Raw genomic sequence first — 23,601 nt, 5'->3', positions numbered from 1 at the left:
TAATAATAATAATAATAATAATAATAATAATAATAATAATAATAATAATATATTTCTATTTCCCGCCTCTCCCCACGGACTGAGGCGGGATTACAGCTGATAAAATGCATATAAAACATACAAAGTTTTACAACACTAAAATTCTCATAAAACAACCCTCATAATACAATATAAAGCACAATACCATTATGAACCATATGACAGGGTGAAGATTTGAACCCAAGCCTCTTTGGTCTTCTTCAAACACTCTGTCCACTAAGCCACAGTTATTTGCCATAAATGACTGCTATTATTCCAGTTTGGAAATATGTGCAGGAGATGTGTGTGCAAAAATGTGTGCAGGTTGCCCAGTAAATGAAGCTTTGCCACTAGGTTTGCCCCAGCTTTCTGTCTTTAATAGCAAATAGCACCATGATCTAAATAAATAAAGAGGAGTTCTTTGTTACAAAGGCTTTTTACACTTGCCCAGCACCTCCTTTTTCCTTCTCATCTTCTGTCTAGCTGGACACTTTCAGTGTCAGGTTGCACCAGCATTCCTACAGTAAATAACATAATAAAGCTTGGATTGGGATACAGGTTGAGTCTTCCGGGTCCAAAAAGTTTGGGACCAGAAATGTTTTGGGTTTCAGATTTTGGAATATTTGTATATGCATGGGAGCCAAGTCTAAACATGAAATTCATTTATGTTTTGTGTACATCTTATAAACATACCCTGAAGGTAATTTTATACCAAATGTTTTAAAAATATTTTTATGCATGAAACAAAAGTGTGTGTTCACTGAACCAGGTGTCAATATCTCAGCCACCTGTGTAGACAATTTTGGATTTTGGAGTATTTTGGAATTCTGGATAAGGAAGACTCAACCTGTAGTAAGTTTCTAGTTTAGCCGATTCTATTGCCTTGGTGCTTTCCAACAACAGCCAAGGTAAAGAGTAACTACCTTCACAATCTCTTACTGAATATGTGTAGATAACAAATTGCAGAGAAATAAGGTGGAAACAGATAAGCTCACCATGTAAATCTCTTAAGAATCACAGACCTCAAGGTTTAGCCACCAAAATGTAAAACCTAAGTGGAAGTTACTGATTAGTAAAAAAGCTTCCCTTGATATATTTTAGAAGATGCTCTTCTTGTCATATCTGACTTACGGCCACCAAAGGCAAACCTATCAAAGGGTTCTTTTGGCAAGGTTTGCTCAGAAGTGGTTTGCCTTTGCCTTCCTCTGAGGCCAAGAGAGTGTAGATTGCCCAAAGTAGCCTTCTTGCAATTAGTTTACAAAATAGTACTGCACACCATTAACAGTATTTGCCCAATTGAGTCGTGTGCCAAATGCAGTGGAGACTCACTATGTGTACCACCCTTGTACCCTCTAGATGTCTGGGGATACAAGTCCCGTTATCCTTTACCATTGGCCATACTGGCTGAGGATGATGGGAATCATAGGCCAAACCATCTAGAGAGTACCACAGTAGGGAAGGTTGCTCTCTAGTGAATGAAAGATGAACAAATAGTATGCAAAGGGGTCTTGTAGCCCCTTTGAGACTACCATGCATCCAAGGAAGTGGGATCAAGTCTACAAAACCTCATGCTACCAGCTTCTTTCTTTCCATTAGTCTCAAAGGTGCTACAAGATCCCTTTGCATACTGATTTTCCAGACTAACACGGCTATGTCTTTGGATTCTACAACAAACAAATAATTAATCCCTGCATTCCCTCCAAGTGAAGCCAACTTGACCTACTGCAGCTGAGGCATCTAGCTACAAAGAAGCATGGCTGATACTGTATGTCTAGCTGTTAAAGAATCTAGTTAAAGATTCTTTAACAGACTAGGAATATCTCTAATAATTCATATTTGCAGCCTATCCATCTTCCAAGAGGCTTGGAAAGACTGACAACATGGTAGTTTAAGCAAAGTGTGAGTGACTTGTAGTTGTTTTCAAAGGACTGACAACATGTTGGTTTAAGAAGTGCTAGTGACTTGTCAAATCCATCAAAAGAACGGAATACTTCAGCAATGCCTTTCCATTTCTCAAGGTGATAAAGTCATACTGATGCCCTAACACAAGGGTTTCCAAACTTTGGTCTCCCAAGTGTTTTGGACTTCAGCTCCCAGAATCCCAAGCTGGCTAGGCCTTTTGGGACTTGAAGTCTAAAACACCTGGAGGACCAAAGTTTGGGAATCATTGTTTAACCAATGCCAAGTTTAGAAGTCCCAATAATTATGTCAAACTTGAAACACAGTACAGTGGTCCCTCCAAATTCGCTGGAGTTAGGGGTGAAGGACCCCCGTGAATGTGGGAAAACCACAAATAAAAAAAAACACTATTCTTTTTACCGAAGAGAACACCTTTCTAGACATCTCTATCTCCTCTAGTGCAGTGATTCCCAAACTCTGGTTATCCAGGTGTTTTGGACTTCAGCTCCCAGAAGTCTCAGCTGTCATGGAGAATGGTCTGGGATTCTGGCAGCTGAAGTCCAAAACACCTGGACTTTGTGGTCAATACCTGCCAGATGTTGATCATAGACTCATGCTGGAGGACCTACAAATACCAAGGAAGTGCTTTCTCTAGGAATGTCTAGGTCCTCTGGCATGAGACTATGGTCAATGTTTGGCAGAATTGCGCTGGAGGACCTAGAGATTCATAAGGAGAACATATTAACCAAAACTGCAAATAATCAAATCCACCAAAGTCAAAACCACAAATGCGGAAGGCCAACTGTATTTGAAAAAAATGCCTTTAGGGACCCCTCGTAATCCGAGGCCCTACTGTCGCTCCATTTAGAGTGTGTGTAAACCCATCATGCTCAAATCCAATTTCCGTATTCTCTCACCTCCCTGCCCTCGCCCAACCTCAGCCCAGAGGTTTTAGTAATAGAGACAGCTGAGGATGCCGCCTCTCCACTCAACTCCTATGGAGGCCACATATTTCCTCCATGCTCCTTGTTTGTCTTTTCAGAAAGCACCCAAAATACCAGATGAAGCTGAACATAAGTGCTTGTTCAGCCACTCCAAAGGCTCCACCACATCCAGCGCAAGACCATGGCCTGCTGGGACTTAGAATCACAGAATCATAGAGTTGGAAGAGGCCACAAGGACCATGAAAAACAAGCCTCCTCCATCCTCAATATGACACCCCTTCAAATACTTAAACAGGGCTCTCATATCCCCTCTTAACCTTCTCTTCTCCAGGCTAAACATACCCAGCTCCTTAGGTCTCTTCTCATAGGGCTTGATATTTTCCAGATTTAAATGAACAACTCACAGGTAATAATAGCATGCCTCCCAACTTGGCAGCCACAGTATTTGGGTCTACTTTGTTGTTCTTTGTTTCCAAGTCCTTCCTGACTTACGGTGATCCTAAGGCCATGGGGGCAGTATTCAAAGACATAGCCATATTTGTCTGTAGAATCAGTATGCAGAGGGATCTTGCAGCTTTAGTGAGTCTCAAAGGTGTTACAAGATCTCTCTATTCTGCCTTGGTCAGGCCTCACCAGGAATCCTGTATCCAGTTCTGGGCACCACAATTCAAAAAGGATGTTGAGAAGCTGGAGCGTGTCCTGAGGAGGGAAACCAAAATGGTGAAGGTCCTGGAAACCATGCTTTATGAGGAGATACTTAGGGAGCTGGGGATGTTTAGCCTAGGGGAAAAGAGGCGGTTTAGAGGTGATATGATAGCACTGCTTAAGTATTTGAAGGGATGTCACATTGAGGAGGGAGCGAGCTTGTTTTCTGCTGCTGCAGATACTAGGACCCAGAGCAATGGATGCAAGCTCCAGGAAAAGAGATTCCACCTCAACGTTAGGAGGAGCTTCCTGACAGTAAAGGCTGTTTGACAGTGGAGTGTGGTGGAGTCTCCTTCTTTGGGGGTCTTTAAACAGAGGCTGGATGGGTATGCTTTGATCGTGATTTCCTGCATGGTAAAATGGGGTTGGACTGGATGGCCTTTGTGGTCTCTTCCAACTCTACGATTGTAAGATTCTACATACCAAGGCCATAGAGTTTCCTTGGCAGGTTTCTTCAGAGCGGCTTTGCCATGGCCATCCTTTGAGGCAGAGAGAGTGCGACTTGCACAAGGTCACCCCAAAATGGGTTTGTTTTTATTTTAATGGAGATCTGACCCTCTCTAGAGACATCGCCCTACCATTTTGGCTCGTGAAAAAGCAAAACCACCAGAGAGCAAAGGCAAAGCATGAAACCCTTTTAGGTACCCAACTGGTAGACTGCCCCTCTTCAGGGAGGCTCCATCAGAAGATGCTTTTCTGCCTACAGCGTGTGACACTAAGAGCCAAGTCAAACAGAAAGAAGGAAGATAATGATGGAACGTGAACTGATATATTAATAGTATATACATAATATATTGAACCATAACGAAGCCACATTGGTAGTCAATATTTGCCATATCTGAATGCCTCTCTGCAAGCTGCTCTGAGGGCCTTTAGGGCTGAAGAGCGGGGTATAAACACCGTAAATAAGTAAATTAATAAATAATCTATGAAAGTACCATAAAAAATAATTGGGGGGGGGGAAAAGAAATGAAGAAGAAGATGCTTTTCTGCCAGAGCAAAGCCAGCCTCCTTTGCCAGAAAGATGCCTCCAAGGAAGCTCCCCAGCAAAGGAGGAACAGGGCGAGAGGGATCCAGCAGATCCCCAAGCAAGATCGCCCAGGGATCCAGCAGATCCCCAAGCAAGATCGCCCAGGGATCCCCTCCTGGATCTGATCCCCTTCCTCCTGTCTCTGCCTTCCAAACTTTTCCTCTTCCTTTTCCAGCCTGGCCTTGGAGCTACTTACCCCTCCGGAGCATCCCTGGCCAAGGAGCTGGCTCCTGGATCCCTCTGGGCTGGATCCCCTAAGCAGATCCTTCCCGGAGGGCTAGGGATCCTCCGAGGCGAGATGGGCAGCCTAGGCAGCCGCCTTCCTCCAGCATTGCGGGCTCCAAAGCAATGGCAGCTGCTGCCTCCTCTGGTGGCTCTCTTGCCAGCCTCTGCCTGCCTCTAGAGCTCCGGAGCCCTCCGAAGGGAAGCACCGGGGCGATGGCGTCTCTCTCTGCCTTGCAAGAAGGAGAGAAAGGCCCTTTGCAAGAGCCAAAAGGAGGAGGAGGCTTTAAGGCAAGGGAGGCGGCGCTGAGATGATGTTGATGATGATGATGATGATGATGATGATGAAGCCCTTCTTCTTCTTCCCGGCCAAAAGGAGGAGGGGGTCTCCTCTGCTTCTCCTCCTCTGCCTCTGGCCAAGCTCCATCTTCCCCAGGCAGACACTGCTGCTGCCCCCCTGGTCCTCCTTTCTGCCTCCTCCACAGGCACATAGAGCATCCTTTGGCAACCGAGGGAGGAGCCATGGGTTTGTGTGGGGTTTTTTTGTAAGAAACCACACACACACACACATTCATCTCTTTCAGGAGTTTATGAGTAAAAAGCAGAGGGCTTAGAAGCACAGAGTTGGAAGAGACCCCCCCCCCCCCGCCATCCAGTTCAGCTCCATTCTGCCATCCAGGAGTACACAGAATCATAGGATCCTAGAGCTGGAAGAGACCCCAACAACCATCCAGTCCAGCCCAACACTCCTATGTATCAATACATAGAATCATAGGATCTAGGATCTTGGAGTTGGAAGAGACCCCCAAAGGCTATTCAGCACAGCCCCATTTTGCCATGCAGGAATACACAGAATCATAGACTCCTAGCATTGCAAGAGACCCCCCCCCAAGGCCATCCAGTCCAATCCCATTCTGCCATGCAGGAATAGAATCATAGACTCCTAGGGTTGGAAGAGACCCCCAAGGGGCCATTCAGCCTAACCCCAACAGTCAACAGTCCTATATACCAATACATAGAATCATAAGATCCTGCAATTGGAAGAGACCCTAAGGGCCCTCCAGTACAGTCCCACTGTGCCATGCAGGAATACATAGAATCATAGCATCTTAGAGTTGGATCAGAGCCCAAGGGCCATCCTGTCCAACCCCAACAGTCAACAGTCCTAAGTATCAGTACTTAGATTCACAGGATCTTAGAGTTGGAAGAGACCCCCAAGGACCATCCAGTCCAGCTCCATACTGCCATGCAGGGATACATAGAATCATAGCATCTAGAGTTGGAAGAGGCCCTAAGGGCCATCCAGCCTAACTTCATTCTGCCATGCAGAAATAGATACGATCATAGCATTGTAGAGGTGGAAGAGACCCCAAGGGCCATCCAGCCCAACCCCAATAGTCAACAGTTTGTTGGAGGTCCCTAGGTCACATTATGTGAAGACCTCACAGAGGGCTTTTGCCATCGTTGCCCCTTCTCTTTGGAATAAGCTCCCTGTAGAGCTCTGCTCTGCCACTTCATTAGCTTCTTTTAAGAAAAATTTAAAAACGCATTTATTTCGGTTGGCCTTCCCACCTTAGTTAATTGTTCTTTTCTCTGCCCCTTGTCTTTTCCTTTTGACCCCGGACCATCGTAAATTGATTTTTCCCTTTTCTTGCCCTTGACATGTGTATTTTACTGATTCCTGTTCTCATTCCTCGTAGCAATGTTTTTAACCCTATATTGTAACTGTTTTATCTTGTATTGTAATGTTTTTAACCTTTGTAAGCCGCCTTGATCATCTCTATGGAAAGGCAGGGTAAAAATAAAAATTATTATTAATTATTAACAGTCCTATGTATCAATGCATAGACTCATAGCATCGTAGAGTTAGAAGAGACCCCAAGGGACTCATGGCAACCTTGTGGATTAGATACTTCCAAGACCCAGAGTGCTCCACTTCTCTGCTCAGGTCCTGTAGATTCAGGCTCATGTCCTCCCATCTGGCATGTATTCCTCTCTTCCTATCACCTTCTACCTTTCTGGTGCTCAGGGCCAGGGTTGTGGCCTCCTTGATTGAATCTATCCATCTAAACTGAAGTCTTCTTCTCCTTTGACTGTCCTCCACCTTTCCTAGTGGTATTATCTTTTCAAACGAATCTTGCCTTCTCATGACGTGGCCAACGTAAGATAGCCTCCGTTTCAGCATCTTGGCTTCCAGGGAGAGCTCAGCTTTGATCTGTTCTAGGACCCATTTGTTTGTCTTTTTGGCCATCCATGGTATCCTCAGCACTCTTCTCCAGACCCACATCTCAGAGGAATTGATTTTCTTTCTCTCAGCTTTCTTCAGTCATTCAGCTTTCACATTCATACATGACGATGGGGAATACAATGGCTTGGGCAATCCTAGCTTTAGTACTCAGTTGTATATCTTTACTCTTTAGGATCTTACCCAGTTCCTTCATAGCTGCCCTTCCCAATCTTAACTTTCTTCTGATTACTTGACTGCAGTCTCTGTTTTGATCAGTGTTTGATCCATGGTACAGGAACTCTTTTTACTATTTTCTGTTTTGTGTTCGGAGAAGATGCCAGCCACAGATGCTGGTGAAACGTCAGGAATAACCTCTACTAGAACATGGCCACATAGCCCAAAAACCCCACAAAAACCTAGCATAATAGTTTGAGAACCCTATAACTCTTCCTTCGCCCCCCTGCACTTTTGTCCCAGTCCCCCGGGCAGATTGTGTCTACCCACTCGGGCTCCAGCGTCTCCCGCACCCAGCAGATGTCAAACTTTGCTTCCTTTCATAGCGGGGGTGTCAGAATCTCTCTGGGTTTGCATTAGAGCAGATGGGTGCAACCTACCCAATCATAAGAAGGAGGAGGAGGTATTCTTTTTATAATACAACTGGTTGGGAATACGAGGAGGGTCAGGTGTCCTCTGCCACCCCCAGCCCCATCTTTGTCTTTGGAAAGGAACCACTTTCCTTTTTAAAGTCCTGGTGTAAGATCACGTAAATGAAATCTAGTGGTTGAATGACAGTGGGGTAAAAGAGGGCTCTTTACCTTTATTCCCCCCCCCCCCACCACTAATGTTTTTATGAAGGAACATGGCTTGGCTAAAATTGAGGATGGAGTTTGTACATTTAAGTCACATTTTTTTCTCACCCATCCTCCAGAATCCAAACTTTTGTAAACATGGGCTTGACTAATATAGCAGAACTCTGCAAAAAGTAGGTTTTTTAAATGGGTTTTTCGCTCTATGTGGCCGTGTACTGGAAGAATTTATTCTTGACGTTTCACCTTCATCTGTGGCTGGCATCTGCAAAAATTATTTATCCTATCCTTTCCTTGTTGTGCCAGGGCTATGTAGCTCTGGCTTACATGCCGGCAACTCTGGATAGGTCTAGAAATGATACCTTGTCTTGAAACCCTTGAAAAGTGTTGCTGGACAGCATAGACAGTACTAAACTAAGGTCCAAAACACACTACAGAAATAATCCAGTTTGAGACCACTTTAACTGCAGTGGCTCACTGCTAGGGAATTCTGGGAACTAGGTTTGTAAGACATTTAGCCTTATCTGTCGGAGAGCTTTGGTGCCACAATAGAATACAACTCCCAGGATTCTCTAGCACTGAGCCAGGGCAGTTAAAGCAGTCTTAAACTGGATTATTTCTGCATTGTGTTTTGGATTTATGTGGACCAAGGGACTAACCTGGTATAATATAGTTCCCTGAAATGCTAGCTTTCTACATGCAAGGAAATTCTGGGATATCTGTATTCCTTCTGCCTAGATTATGAATGATTTCCCCCAACTTGGCCTTGGGGGATGTTTTAGGCCCTCTTCTCTGAACGTTTTACCATTCATTTAATAAAAATAATAATCTATAATTCCTTTTACTTATAGTAAAGAATGTATAAAGTATTCAAGCAGGATGCTACCAACTGTTCAGGAAGAAACAAGCTGCCTCCTTCCTTTCCAGCGTTCCTTTGGGGGCCAATTTAATCGACATCTTTAAAATTGTGTTATCTTTTATTTAAAATACCTACTAAACTTAGGGGCATTTAACTAGCTCACCATATCTATTTTAAGGCATTTGAGTGAACTTGCCTTGCCGTATATTATGCCCTGTTCTTTCTGTTAGTCTGGGGCTCTTGATGGCCCTCTGAGTCTGACCACCCTTGAAGACAGGGCACTGGGCTAAAGTGGCCATCTGTTCAACCTGTGGGTTGCCCCATAGAGCAGCAGGAACCAACTGGGGGCCATGAGCTCCAGACGAAGAGCATGGAGCCAGGCTGGGCGGGTGCACCTTATGGCCCCTGGCAGAGTCTGAAAAGAGCTAGTCATTTTCTTAATCTCCCTGCCAATGGGGAGAAAAGTATTAAATTTGTTTTTGTTTTGTTTTTATTAAATCAAATGCTTGGCACATCAAAGTGCCTGAAGTGAGATGAGCAAACTTGAAGATGCTGCTTGGGCCCCTGGGGATCCTGGGAAGGGCGTCATCCGCTCCCTGTTGTTGCCGTACTTTTCCCCAAAGCCATGGGCAAGTCCCTCATTGTTCCTCGTACACCGAATTCCTTTGGCGTCTCCTCGGCAGACAGGACCTGATCCCAACCGGCAAAAGCAGTTCATCAGGGCTCTTCCCTGGCTTTGCTATGGTGATGATACCTTTGTGGAAACGAAAGGGAGGTGTTTTGCTTTCTGCGCTCAAGCAGATGATGTGGCTGTTGTTGTTGTTGTTGTGCCCAAATTAAATCCATTATTTATGGACAAAAAATGCTTATCAGATAGCGTTTGAGTCACCGTTCCCTTCCTGAGCTCCATGCCAGGGAAAGTTGGGAAATAACTATGTCTACGCTGCGGGCAGCCCGATTCCCGGCATGTTTTATTTGGCAGCAGGCTTCACCGTGTTCAGCCAGGCTCTGCATGTAGAAGACTACAGCCTTGCAGTGTCATTGCACGCAGGGCTGTCACAATAGTCCATTAGTCAGATGTGTTTATTTAAAACCTTTCTGACCAATTAAAGAGGTAACTTCTTCATTACGCAGGGCTAAAAATGGTGCAATTACTGTTCATACCAGAACATGGCTCATACCAGAACATTGTGACAGGTGCCATTCTGGAAATGGCATTCGCTCTTCGTTTGCGCATCTAAGATGGTGGCCAAGAAAATAATTTGATTTTCCTTCCTTCCCTCCCTCCCTCCTTGTAGATGTTTGTATATTTAGAACTCACTTGATGGCGAGACTTAGGCCTTGGCTGCATGGGCCATTCTTTTCCCCGGTTCTGGCGTTGTCCTGTTCGGATTATGTGTGTCCTAACCTCCGTTTTGGTGTAAACAGTCTAGGTGATGTCTGGCACATTCTGCACCAGAACTGGACTTTGGTAGCCTTAAAGTGCATTTTAAAAACATACTTGTTACTCCAGATCTTCTGGAAAGAACTGGACTCTCTGTTCCTGCAACATGGCCCCTGTCTGCATGGTTGTCCTGTGCTACTACTGCCACAGGTCACTCATACCAAGGTCAGAACAAAGTGCCCAGACATGTGTCCATTGCTGCATCACACTCTGACTAAAGAACAAAGCAACCTGCAGTAACAGTGGATGCAGACACTTGCTGTGGTGCAGGAATGGAGGTCTGGATAACAGGAGGAGATCAGGGTAGCTGTGGGCCAGGATACCTCCAGAGTATCCTGGCCAGTGCAGGCAATATCAAAGGGTATTGGATAAATGTTCATTAATAGTATTCATCCAGCATAGCCGAGATGGACTGTAATGGACTTGTGGAGGGGAAATATTGTTGCATTTAGTAGATAAATTGTGGTGCAGTATGGTAATATATGTCATATAGAGTCAGTGAGGTGTAGCGGTTTGAATGCTGGACTGTGACGACCAGGACTTAAGTCCTGGCTTGGCCATGAAACCCACCTTAGGCAAGTCACACTCTCTCAGCCTCAGAGGAAGGCAATGGCAAACCTCCTCTGAACAAATCTTGGCAAGAAAACCCCATGACAGCTTCAGTATAGGGTCACTATAAGTTGGAATTGACTTGAAGGTACACAGCAACAAACAAATGTATTGAATCCCTGCTCAGGGTAAAGGTGTGATATAAAATAGCTAGCAAGCTAGACAGACTGACAGACAGTTTATAGATACTGTAATGGCTGCAATAAAGTAGGGATCTGTTGAGAAGAGGGTGAGAGTATGGCTTGTTGGGAGTGACTGGTGAATGGCTGAATGTCAGAGGATTTTTAAAAAGGCAATTGTGTATGACAGAGTGAGAAGTGATCTGTCAAAATTATGATTAGGGATGTGAAGTCGGAGGCTTTCATGGCCGACATCCATAGTTTTTGTGGGTTTTTTGGGCTATGTGGCCATGTTCTAGAAGGGTTTATTCCTGACATTTTGCCAGCATCTGTGGCCAGCTGGTATCTTTAGGGAAATACCAGCCACAGATGCTGGCAAAACATCAGGAATAAACTCTTCTAGAACATGGCCACATAGCCCGAAAAACCCACAAAAACTATGATTAGGGATCTTTACAAATAGGAGTTGGAGATGTTAGGAGAGTAAATCAGGGTCAGAGAGAGACTAGTTAGAGTCAGGGTTAGTTAGGATATGAGTGAGAGATTGAGTGTTGTGAGTGAGAGTTAATGTGAGTCAGAATTTAGATGTACTGTATTCAATAATTAATCTGTAATACTATGTTCAACTTAATAAATTATTATTTATGCATTATACACTTGAGCCTCGGAGAATGCTACATAAGGAATATTTAAAAGCTTGCGTCCAAATGCACTGTTTCTGTGGTGACAGCAGTTAACCAAGGGTAATGTTAGGGAGAGTAAAGTTTTACATCAGAACTATGAGAGCATTTTGAAGATCCCCACATTTGAGGCCATAGCAGCAGGACAGGAGAAGGTTCAGTGGAGTTTATCACATGGGGAAAAATCACGTGCAAAAACGGGATATAAAAGCTGGAAGAAATCCACAAAAGCAGGTTGATTTTCACTCGCATTGTTGTTAAACTGGTGTTAACCCAAACGGAAGGTAGACAAGTGGCTTTTGTCTACTTTCTGTCTACTTTCCATTTGGGTTAATATCACGTTAACAACAATGTTGTGTGAAAATATACCCATTTCCCCCTGATTTAAACCCCTATTTGTGCATGGGATTTCCCCCATGTGATAAACTCCTCAGATTGATGGCAGTGGTGAGGATAAGTTGAAGCCCTCACACTTGGTAGCAGTGGTGGGATTTGTGCAAGTGCTAACCAGGGCTGACCCTGCCCAGCTTCCAAAATCAGAGGGGAGCTGGTGCCTTTAGGGTATTTAGATTCCCTTCTTTAAATTGCATATCCTAGGATTGAATGGGATGGAACATAGCAGCTAAGGTGGAGTCATAATGCAATAACTGGGGTGTGAAAGGGTCCCAGGTTCATACAAAATAAAAAACCAGAATCCTAGAGAATCCTGGCTTTTTGTTCATAGGCAAAAATGCTTGTGGACAGCACCTCCTTGTTCCACTTATTGCCCGACTGGCCAAGAAGTGCTGCTCTCTTTCTTGGGAGCCTTGTGACTCTTTTCCCACAATTCTCAAAGTAGGTAAGAAATGTAATTCTCCCCCTGGCAGGGATGGCAAGCCTCCATTAAGTTAATATCTTCAGAGCTGTTTGAAGTAAATAATAACTTTTTGTGTGTGTGTGTGTGCATTGCCCTTTTCATCTCTCAAGAGCAGGCTGGATGGCAGGCCGTAATTACCCTGGCTGTAGCTTGGGGCTTTTGTACTCTGGCTCTTGCTAAAAGGGCCACTGGCTCTTGAGAGCAAAGGAAGCTTGTGCTGAGCCTTTCTTTAATGCCCAAACCCATGTAACCCTTGATCTCCCTCCAGGTTGCTACCCCAGAACCTGTACGATCTGAAAAGCAGTATGTGTTCTCCTCTGGAGGACAAAGTGAGGCTGAGGGATGGCAGTTTCTGTTGTGCGCATAATGCACATCTGGAGGAAAACCTGATTCAGACTCTTAGCGTTCTGTATGTAGAGAGACCTTGTAGCACTTTTGAGACTAACTAAAGAAAAATGTTAGCAGCATGAGCTTTCTTAGACTCAAGTCTACTTCGTCAGATACATTTGGACCAAATGCATCTGAGGAAGTAGACTTTAGGAACTGAACCCTGGCCTTCAGAGTCCATCACTCAAACCACTAAGCCAGGTGGGCTCTCAAGACAGATATAGATACAAGTATAAATGTAAATACATTAATGTTAATCTTTCTTGTTCCACCAACATCAGCCTTGGAAGCAAGACTAATCTGTTTAGTGAGCAAATCTGAAAGCTGATTCACGGGGCCTTGAAAGAGGTACCACTGCTCTTGGTGTGGATGCTCTTCACATTTCTGTCTCTGTTTATGAAATTGGTTTTGTGAGTTATTTTATTTCAAAACCTTCCAAAACCTGTTTGATCAAAGCATATAATGTCAAACCCTATGCGTCTACCACTGCAATGCCTTCAACTTTCTTTATATTAATTATCGGACTCCATCTCCATCTCCATCCTAAGGCTGCCATCCTGTCCACAACTTATTTTAATGTAAGGTCTACTGAAGAAGTGAGACATGTCTAAATACAATTTTACAGAATTGGGGTCACCATAATAATATGCGCAAGTCAAGAACGGTAGCATCTTTCTGTCTCCAACACATTAAGGAAAAAAAATCTCCCACAACTCAGATGTGTGAGTTTTGACAGGAGACTACATATGTTGGGAAAGTGCCGTGTTTCATTAATAAATAGCCTCTCAAAAGGTAACCATCTAGACCCTGAATTCAGGTTTATGCAGAATTTGAACTGTTTGGGAGAAGACCAAAATTTGACAAAGGAGAACAGAGGGAGAGGGCGGCACAGAAATTTAATCTAATTTCCAGTCTCTCATATATATATATATATGTGTGTGTGTGTGTGTGTGTGTGTGTGTTTTCTATGTTTTTATATATGTTTTTGCTAGCCTTACACAACCTGATATTCTCCAAATGTACTACAACACCCATCGGCCTCAATCAGATGGGGAAAGGCTTGTCTATTAAAATGACTATTTTTAAAACCCCATATAATTTTATAATATAATTGCAAAAAAACCTCTTAAAATATTGATTCCATCATCTGCCAGTGTGAATTTTTGCCGCAGTGACACATACGGAGTGATAATCTTGAAGTAAATATATGTAGACTGACCATCTTACTCATATTTCGCATAATCAGGACATTTTACTAGTTATCTTCCATCCATCAGCTTCAATAAAATTCTCAGAGTTAGCATTTTTTTCTCTGGCTCTCATGGAAAGTAGATAGGGATTTTTGGAAGGATGCTAGCACTGAACTCCTACCCAGGCTAGCTTTCGGACATTAGGTTTACTTTGCCCCATTGTATTCGCTAGCTGTTCGCTGCACCCACAAGGAATAGTAGTTTGCATTTAAAGTGTGATATTCATCCCTATGGCACAAAGCTGGCACACCTGTGCACGAGTGAACTACACATAATAATATCGATATTGCCGTGCTGTCGAAGAGATAAAATCCTGCAAGTTTGCAAGGCCATCGCCACTACCACTCATGATAACATATAAAACGTGCTGCTCCCAACCTTTCTCAGAACAAAATCTGAGAAAATCCCAGTCATAAAAAAGGAAAGAAATGATGTTTACATAGCCCTGCGAATTCCCCAATCTCATTGCAATGTCTCCCAACACAGGAAGCAGAAAGAGTGTATCTCCAAATGAAGGCAAGCACAAAATTGCCGCCTTCAGTTCCTTTATTTCCCTATCCTCCACTTCCCAGCAAAAAAATATTTTCATATCAGATGTTGCTATCAATATAATTAACCTCCCAAGACACAAGTTTGAAATCCTCTCTTCATTCCCCCACCTATAAAGGGCTGCATTTTCTATTAACTCGGCTAGTTTTTCAATACCGGGGAAGGAGGGAAAATTTCTTTTTTTAAAAGATGTGTGTGTGTGTGTGTGTGTGTGTGTGTGTGTGTGTGTGTGTGTATATATATATATATATATATATATAAAATTTACATACCTGCCTGCAATTACAGGCAGAGATAAGGCGAGATGCATAATGCATGCAGCCTGAAATTGGCAAAATAATTAACTTTTGGCTTCTTTTATATGGGTGGAGAAAGGAAGAGAGAATCGCAACGACTGCCATTTCTATAAAAAGATACCTCCAGATAAATATCAGACAGACGCTTAGTTGGTCTGGGTTCTAGCTGGCTTGAGGCTCACATCACGATAACGTCTCTTTTCCCTGGCGGTTCTTGCAAGCTAAGCAGGTTGGATCACTGTCTTGATCCATTAAGGAGCACCTTGGTCCCTGCAGCTCCATATCGTGGCAGATAGCTGCTTGGTAGCCTTAGCAGGAATGCTGAGACACTAGCAGTCAAGAAGCTAGATCATATCTTGACTCTACCATTAACCCAATGACTGCATTCCCAAGTCGTAAAAAGCCATGATCTGGTGTTTGAAATCTGGCTTGTTGTTATAGGTGAACTTACTGTATATACACGACTATAAGTCGACCTCATGTATCAGTTGAGGGCAGGTTTGTGGGCCAGAATTATGGATTTTAATATGACTCATGGATAAGTCGAGGGTAAAATTTAGGGCATGTAACCAAGGATGTAAAGGATGACGCAAAGGATGCAAAGGATATAGCAAAGAAAAACTATGCCAAATAACCTATTAAATTCCAGGAGGCATAATAACTGTTTGTACTCATACTAAAGGCTAGATGGATGAGAGTGCAGAGGGGAGTCAGTACTTTCAGGTCAGATTACGCTCTTTCCTTTCGCCAGGAGATGGTTCCTTTTTAAATAAGAGTGAAAGTACAGTACTTACATTGACCCGTGGATAGGTCAACTTGGTTTTTTGGGGTCAACTTTTTGACTAAAAGTTCTAGACTTATACGTACAAGAATATATACAGTACCTTTATCAGCCATCAGAGGAGCCCATAGATTGTTACTGACTTACAAACTCTGGCTTGTTTAAATCATGATGTGCTGTAATGTGTGAACCCACAAGCATGGCTTGTCTCTAGGTTCTTTCTCTAGCTGTCCAGCTTCAAATAGGAGGGTCAGGGACAAATCAGAAATAGCTAAGTCAAACGACCATGGGTAAGACAAACCATGAATCTGTGGCTTGAGCAATAAACCGTGGTTAAAAGAAATAATGGTTTACCGCAGTCTGCAAACATGCCCCTCACGTGGCTTTAGCAGGCCATAATTCCACCAGCCTCAGCGTTTCCTTTATGGGAATAATAATTCTACTTTGTCTTACCAGATTGTCGTAAACATTACCAATGCTCTGGATGCTCTTTATCCTAGATCTTCAACTGGTAAACCAGGGCCCACATCTGAGAGCCAGGGTAATTTTGTGGGTTAAAGCATTAGGTAAGAACTAGGGTTCCCGGGTGCAAATCCCCCCTTAGTTCTGATTTAGATAACCTGGGGCTAGCCACGCTCGGCCAAAACTACCTCAAAGGATTGTTGGGGACGTGAAAAGTAGAGTGTGAGGGACCATCTATCTGCCCTGAAGTTGTAGGAAACTGAGGGTTCCCTAACCCTAAACTCTTTCGGTATGAGGTTGGGATTGCCAGGTTAGGAGAATCCCATACCTTGAGATTTCAGGGTCCAAGCCTGAAGTTTATGGACAGTTCCTATGGACAGTTCCTTCCAACAAATTCATTTCAAATCTATGAAAGCTCATGCTGCCAACTTCTTTCTTTCAGTTAGTCTCAAAGGTGCTACAAGATCTCTTTACATACTGTATTGATTTTTCAGACTAACACGGCTATATCTATGAATTCTTTCTTTCAGTTAGTCTCAAAGGTGCTACAAGATCTCTTTGCATACTGATTTTCCAGGCTAACACAGCCCTGTCTTATATTACATGGAAGAATCAACATATGCCTTTTTGAATTTATATATATATTTTAATATTTTCAAGATGTGGATGATAAAATACCCATTGATAATATATGAAGGTAGGTACCGTAAAAGAGTGTCCCTTAAAATGCCCAGGCTGAGAGATGGAAAATGAAAGACTCTTAAATGAGCCAGCAAACTGATCCTTAGTTTTCATACAGCATTTTAGGATACATTTGCACTATAGAAATAATGCAGACTGACACCATTTTAACTGCCATAACACCAACCTACAGAATCCTGGAATTTGTACGTAGTTTTATGCGATACCAGCCCTCTTTGGCAGAGAGGGCTAAAAGAACCTATAAAACTACAAATCCCAAAGTTCTATAAAATGAAGTGACAACACTCAAAGTCACGCCAAACTGCTTTTTCCCATGCAGTGTAGATGCACCCTTCAAGTTTGCATTGTTTACTACTTGGATGGGAGACCATCCATGAATGCCAGGTGCTGTGGGTGATATTTCAGAAGAAGGAACTGGTAAAACCACCCCTGAGTGCCTAAGAAAACCCAGTGACATTAATGGAGTTGCTATAAGTTGACAGGAGACTTGAAGGCACATGCAAACACAAACACACAAGTTGCTTCAGACAGATGATTTCAATAATGCTAACAACAACAACGTTTTTAAACAGAGACTGGATGGCCATGTGTCAGAAGTGCTTTGATTGAGAGTTCCTGCATGGCAGAATGGGGTTGGACTGGATGGCCCTTGTGGTCTCTTCCAATTCTACGATTCTATGACTCTATAAGTTCACCCTCCTCTCCCTATTCAAGGGACAAGCAAAGGTATGGCATCCTATTCTAACTCCAGCACCAGATTTTCCGCAGGCGAGTGGCTCTGCCTCCTGCTGGATTTATCTGCTTTCCTAATCAATAACAATTACCCTGTCCGGAGGGAACTCGTTCACAGCTGTGGGGCTTGCAACAAAGCCATTAATGCCTCAACAAGCCAGGCGTTTAGGGCTTCATCCGGATGGGTCCTGGCATCTACCCCCCTTCCATCCCGCCCCTGCTCTCAGAAGCCATGATGGGAACAGAGGCCCTGTCAATGCCGCACCATGAGTAATGTTCACAGGCTCAAAGCACTGATAAATCAAAGACTTATTAATCTCACCGTCTCATTTTCTGGACTTGTAATGAATCGGCTGCTAGCGTGCCTACTCCACCCCCAGCCCCCACCCACCATTGATTACTAGTTTATTAACTAACTTCCCTACTCTTCCTCTCCCCCCTTCCACTTTCTCACATGCACATATGCACCAGAAAACCCCAAAGAGAGAAAGCATAGTCTGGTGACCAAGAGTGTGAGCAGCCAGCCTCAAAGTTTCAAAAGCATCCCTCACAGAGATGGCCATCAAGCCTCTCTTTAAAGACCTCCAAGGAAGGAGACTTCACCATTCTCCAAAGAAGGTGTGTGTTCCAGTGTTGAACAGCCCTTACTGTCAGGAAGTTCCTCCTAATGTTGAGGTGGAATCTCTTTTCCTGTAGCTTGACTCCATTGCTCCTGGTCCTATTCTCTGGAGCAGCAGAAAACAAGCTTGCTCCCTCCTCAATATGACATCCTTTCAAATATTTAAACAGGGCTATCATAGTTGGTTCCTTCTTTCTTCACTCCTCATGTGGCAGAGGGGTGGCTTGCTCTCTTTCTAATCCTGACACAAACTGGCCTGATTCACATCTCCTTGCCTCATATGGGGATCCTAACATAGGAGTTTATCACACGAAGGAAATCAGGAGCTTATCCCGTGAATATCCTGAAAAAATCGCGTAATTACTCATAACGATTTCATATGACTGCCATTCAAGCAGTCACAAAGAAGCATTAACACATCTTTTTACTCTCGAAGTTTCAGCGACAAGTCATTTCTGATATCATTTCATTTGCGCAATTGCATGTGATCACCATTCGCACAATTACTCACCATTTTCACTTCATTTGCGGGACACTTTACATGTGCTTTAATCTCTCTTTAATGCCAACATTAGCCCCTGTGTGATAAACTCCATAGTTACCCTTTGAATTTTGAGCATGTCCAAATTTTGCGACACATCCAGGAGGTTTCTTTCTAAATAAAATGCGTTCAGCAGTATGTATAAGTAGGCCAAATATATTAATAAATGCATGTTTTGTGGATAAATAGGCCCATATGTGTGTGTGTGTGTGTGTGTGTGTGTGTACATGCATGCATATATGAATTTTCATGAACTCAGATGCACACACTGTGTATGATGTATTCATGACACAGACCAGAAATAAACTCCTCCATCTGCCCATTATGTCCTGGTGTTTTAAAGCACGGTGTGCCTAAACAACACTTTTGCTTGTAGGAACATTAGTGCATTAGTCACCAAATTATGGAAAGATATGATACAGAGTATTTATGTGCTTATTCTGGGTGCAGGTTGGCATGTAAACATCAGTGTGGTCTTGCCACAGTCTTTAATAAAGAACTGGGCAGTAGGCACCAACTTTGCCCTTGTGTTCGTTGGTACAAACCAACTCCACTGGCCAACTACTGTTTGAGCTGCTTTGCACAGAAAGAAAACAAAGTTTGCTAGTAGGGAGTTTATCACACAGGGAGAAATTGGGACTTTAAGCAGTAGTTAACCCAAGAAAATCACGCAATTGACATTAAAAAGCATGATTTGCTGCTGATTCTTGCCTGGTTATTCAGGGGTTAATGGCACTTTAATCACGTTTCACCTCTACATCGTGTGAAAACCATTAGTGCAATTGCACGATAACAGGTTATCGCGGGATAATATCACTTTGAACACGATGTCGTGTGAAAATCATTAGTACAATTGTGGGATTATCACAGGTTAATCACTGTTTATACGCTTGTCCCTCCCTTTTTGCGCACTTGGAACCCGCAGTCTAGCTCTTTGTGGGAGGGACAAGCGGGGAGGGACAAAATGGTGGCACGCATAGATCACAACAAGGACTGCAATCAAGAAATCAGACGAAGACTAAGACTGGAGAAGGCAGCTATGAAAGAACTAGAAAAGGCCCTAAAGGGCAAAGATATACAACTAAGCATGAAAATTAGAATCCTACAAGCAATTGTATTCCTAATTGCCATGTATGGATGGGAGAGCTGGACAATTAAGAAAATGGATAAAAAGAAAAGAAATGCATTTGAGATGCTGGTGCTGGAGAAGAGTGCTGAGGATTCAATGCGCAGCCAAAACAACAACAACAAATAAATGGGGCCTAGAACAGATCAGGCATAGTTCTCCTTGGAAGCCAAGATGACTAAACTGAGGCTGTCGTACTTTGGCCATGTCACGAGAAGGCAGAACTCATTGGAAAAGACAATAATGCTAGCAAAGGTGGAGGGAAGTAGAAAGAGGAAGACCACAAGCCAGATGGATGGATTCTACTGAGATCACAGGTATGAATCTACAAGAACTAAGAAAAGTAGTAGATGACATGGAGTCTTGGAGATGTCTCATCCACACGATTACCATGAGTTGAGATTGACTCAAGGGTGGTTAACAACAGCAACAACACTCTGAAAGACATGGGTACTGGAAAGGCTATGAAGTAACATGCAAAAAAGGGACTAGGAAGAAGGAAAAGGGGGAACATGAGAGGGTTAAAAGCATAAGATGTTGTCATTGGGATCACCTGAAAAGCTGCATGAACTAGATGCAATTTTACAGATTTTACAAAGCAATGGCATTCTGCTTGCCTGGCCGAGAAGCACATTAAGCGTGAAGCCACCATGCCCTGCTCAGCCTGCTATTTCACCTGCAAAGCAGGTGGGGAAGTTTCTTTTGAACTATGGTTATATCTTGCATCAAAAAAGAACACCTTACCATCACTCTGTTTCTTAAATTAGTGGAAGACTAATATAATTTCCTTTTTACTATCTCTAACTTACATTCATATTCCAAATCCCTTCCCATAATTGGTTTATAACTTTCCAATCCTCTTTATGTTGATTTACAGACTTCCCATTAATTGTGTTAGAATATCCATCTCATACATCATCGTTAGTTTGAGTACCCAATCCTTTTCTTGCGGGGGGTCTTTCTGTTTCCATTTCTTCGCTATAGTTAACCTCGCTGTTGTCACCATATACACTATCATTTTTCCAGTGTTTCTTTTCTGTTTGGCTATCTAATGCCTGCAGCATGTTAAATAAGTGGCATTCTGATTTCATAGGAAAGTGAATATTTAATGCTTCTTCTATATTTCTGTGTATTTCTTTCCATTTTTTAAAAAAATATAGGACATAGCCACTATACATGGAATAGTGTACTTTTGCTTTTCTCACACTTCCAACAAGTATCCCTTGTATTTTAAGATAATTTAGCAATTCTTTCCAGAGTTAAATACCATCTCATATACATTTTGTAATAATTTTCTTTTAAGATAGAACAACTGGGGAAAGCCATGTTACCTCTTGACTTTCTATTCCCTAGCAGTTTTGTCTGGTGATGACTTGCCCCGATGTCTAGGTCCTATACCCCTTTCAAGATTGCAAATTTGGGGGAGGGCATAGCTCAGTGGTAGAGCATTTGACTGCAAGACTGCAGATTGAACTTTATGATCTCTACTTAGACTTGCCATTGCTTGCTATCCATCCTACTGAGGCTTTTTTCTTCCCTTAACTCTATCCCACCTCCATGCTTTTGCTTCCCATTCCATGTTGTCTCCTTCAATTTAAAGGATAGATTGGATTCATGGGGCTTTGCAGCAGCTGATGGAAGACCTGCATGCTGATTTAGGACATAGTTGTGAGTTTAGTGTCTCAGTGAATACATGTTACCTGTCTCTTGGATTCACGGAAACGGCTGGAGGAACTCAGGAGCCCACTCTTCTCCAACAGTGGGTTTTTTTTAACGTGGCTTTTGTCCTCCTCCTCCTGTTCTTCCTCTTTTTCCCATTGACCTTCCCAAAGATCTCAACACCTCTTACAAATCGAAAGGAGCTCCTTCACATGCTGTGAGTTGGTGCCTGCCAGTATCTTCTCCTTTGCTCCTTTCTGTATGTAGATAAATCCCAGGGGTGCCTTCTGGATGACCATAGGCCACACCAAGCCAATGCAAGAAAATGGCTCTCTTGAAAGAGAAAAAAAAAAAATCACCACTGTTCCCTCACAATAATAGCTCCAGCCCCTTGTCTCACTTGTTTTGTTCCTTCACTTTTCAGATCCAGCTGTCAGAGTTGGCACTGCTTTGCAATCTCATGCTAACAGGAACTGGCATCTTCCCTGGAATTTGATCATTTGGAATAAGCATGGTTCAAAGGGAGACCTTGCTCCTCTGTCTTGAGGCACAGGAGCATTTCTTACATTCTGCTTTTCTCAGAATTTGCAGACTTTATACCCAGTAGTCGTTCTGCCTAGAAACGCCCAAGTCGCTCTTGGAAGGATCCTTTTGTAGACGCATGCATGCCCCAGGGATGTGTTTTCAGTCTTTGGGAGCAGCCTCCAAGCTTCTTGGCCCACACAGCAGGCTTGTCAAGGATGGTCAGACCTGTTGTTGAACCTTTTTCTCCAATAAAGAGAGGAGGGAAAACCCCAGCAACAACCAAGCAATCAAAGTATTTCCTCCAGGAGTTAGCAGTGGAGTAAATCCTTTCAGCGACACCCGAATGCTGGTGGAGGTGGCACAAGGGTGGTAGCAGGGTTGGTGGCAACAATGACGGCAGCTTTTCACACCTGCAAAAGTCATTAAATAAGGCTGTTAGAGTCAAAGGGAGAAAAAAGAAGCAGGAGAGCTACTACTCCCCACTGTCCAGCAAAATCTTGCATTTTGGGCTCTTTGCTTGCAACCCTGCCAAGCCTGGTGGATCAAAGGCAGCCACTGAGTGACAAGCCCTTGGACCACTGAGCTGCAAGCACACACCAGCTGCCTTTCTTCATGCCCAGCTGCTTTTTGTGGGCATGTGCGCCCCCACACACTTGCTCACACGTGTGGAATGGCCTTTGGCACATTAGCAAGGGAGTCGTTTTTAAAATGATCTGCCTTCAGGGTGCAATTTTAGAGAGGCACATTGATAGATACCAGTCTGATGTTTACACATATGGCCCTATGAGGTGGTAGCTGAGGGATTATTCAGACAGTCAAAATAATCCAGGTAGAATCTGGGTTTACTGTTCATATGCATTTCAAATGCATCTGATTAAGGGTTGTGGGGTGGGAGAAGGCTACCAAAAAACCAATTTAACACGGAATAATTGGTTTCGATTTTTTTCCTGAGTTTTTCTAAAAGATTTGCATTGCCGGGTGTGTGAATAACCAATGTGAATAGACCTGGGATAAACCAGAATAAAACTCTGCATGCCTTGAATGTGTTTTGAATACATCTGCATAATCAACTCCATCTTTATTCGAGCGCTGGCACATGAGAGAACTCGCAGAGATGCACATAGATGCAGTTCCACAGTGTGAACAACAAACCAGGAACACATGAGTGAGATTATTCACATACTGTATGTGAATTCAAAGGCTTTCATGGCTGGCATGCATGGTTTGTTGTGGATTTTTCAGGCTATGTGGCTATGTTCTAGAAGAATTTATTCCCGATGTTTCACCAGCATCTGTGGCTGGCATATTCAAAGAATAAACTCTTCTAGAACATAGCCACATACTCTCTAAAACCCACAAAAAACATTATGTACACACTTGCAGTAAAAAACTATCGGATGACCCCATAGATTGCAGAGGAAGGGCAGCCAGGTTTGGAATTCTTCCCTGTGATGATTATAAGGATGATTTTATTTACTTATATCCTGCCTTTTCCCCATATAGGGCAGCAAATAGCGAGTTTAAAACAAATACAATTTGAAAACAATACAAAAG

The 23,601-nt window shown here is 43.2% G+C and overlaps 2 protein-coding genes across 4 annotated transcripts in view; one reads left to right on the top strand and one right to left on the bottom strand.

The window, feature by feature from the left end:
- FLRT1 (fibronectin leucine rich transmembrane protein 1) overlaps window positions 1–21,867 on the bottom strand; it is a 48,617-nt gene extending 26,750 nt beyond the window's left edge. The window contains exon 1 of one of the 2 annotated variants that reach the window (XM_042439244.1): window positions 21,564–21,867. The gene's annotated coding sequence lies outside the window, so the exon portion shown is untranslated. Of the gene's footprint in view, window positions 1–4,792; window positions 5,114–21,563 lie in introns of those variants that run through there. The other variant, XM_042439245.1, reaches the window with a different exon arrangement.
- The window catches only part of MACROD1 (mono-ADP ribosylhydrolase 1), a 326,473-nt gene that overhangs the window by 70,200 nt on the left and 232,672 nt on the right, over window positions 1–23,601 (top strand). The gene's annotated exons all lie outside the window — the stretch shown is intronic.

Source organism: Sceloporus undulatus, chromosome 9 (assembly GCF_019175285.1).
Source record: "Sceloporus undulatus isolate JIND9_A2432 ecotype Alabama chromosome 9, SceUnd_v1.1, whole genome shotgun sequence".
Lineage (NCBI taxonomy): Eukaryota > Metazoa > Chordata > Lepidosauria > Squamata > Phrynosomatidae > Sceloporus > Sceloporus undulatus.
Note: the sequence above shows the minus strand (reverse complement) of the source record. Positions and strands in the feature narration are given on the sequence as shown.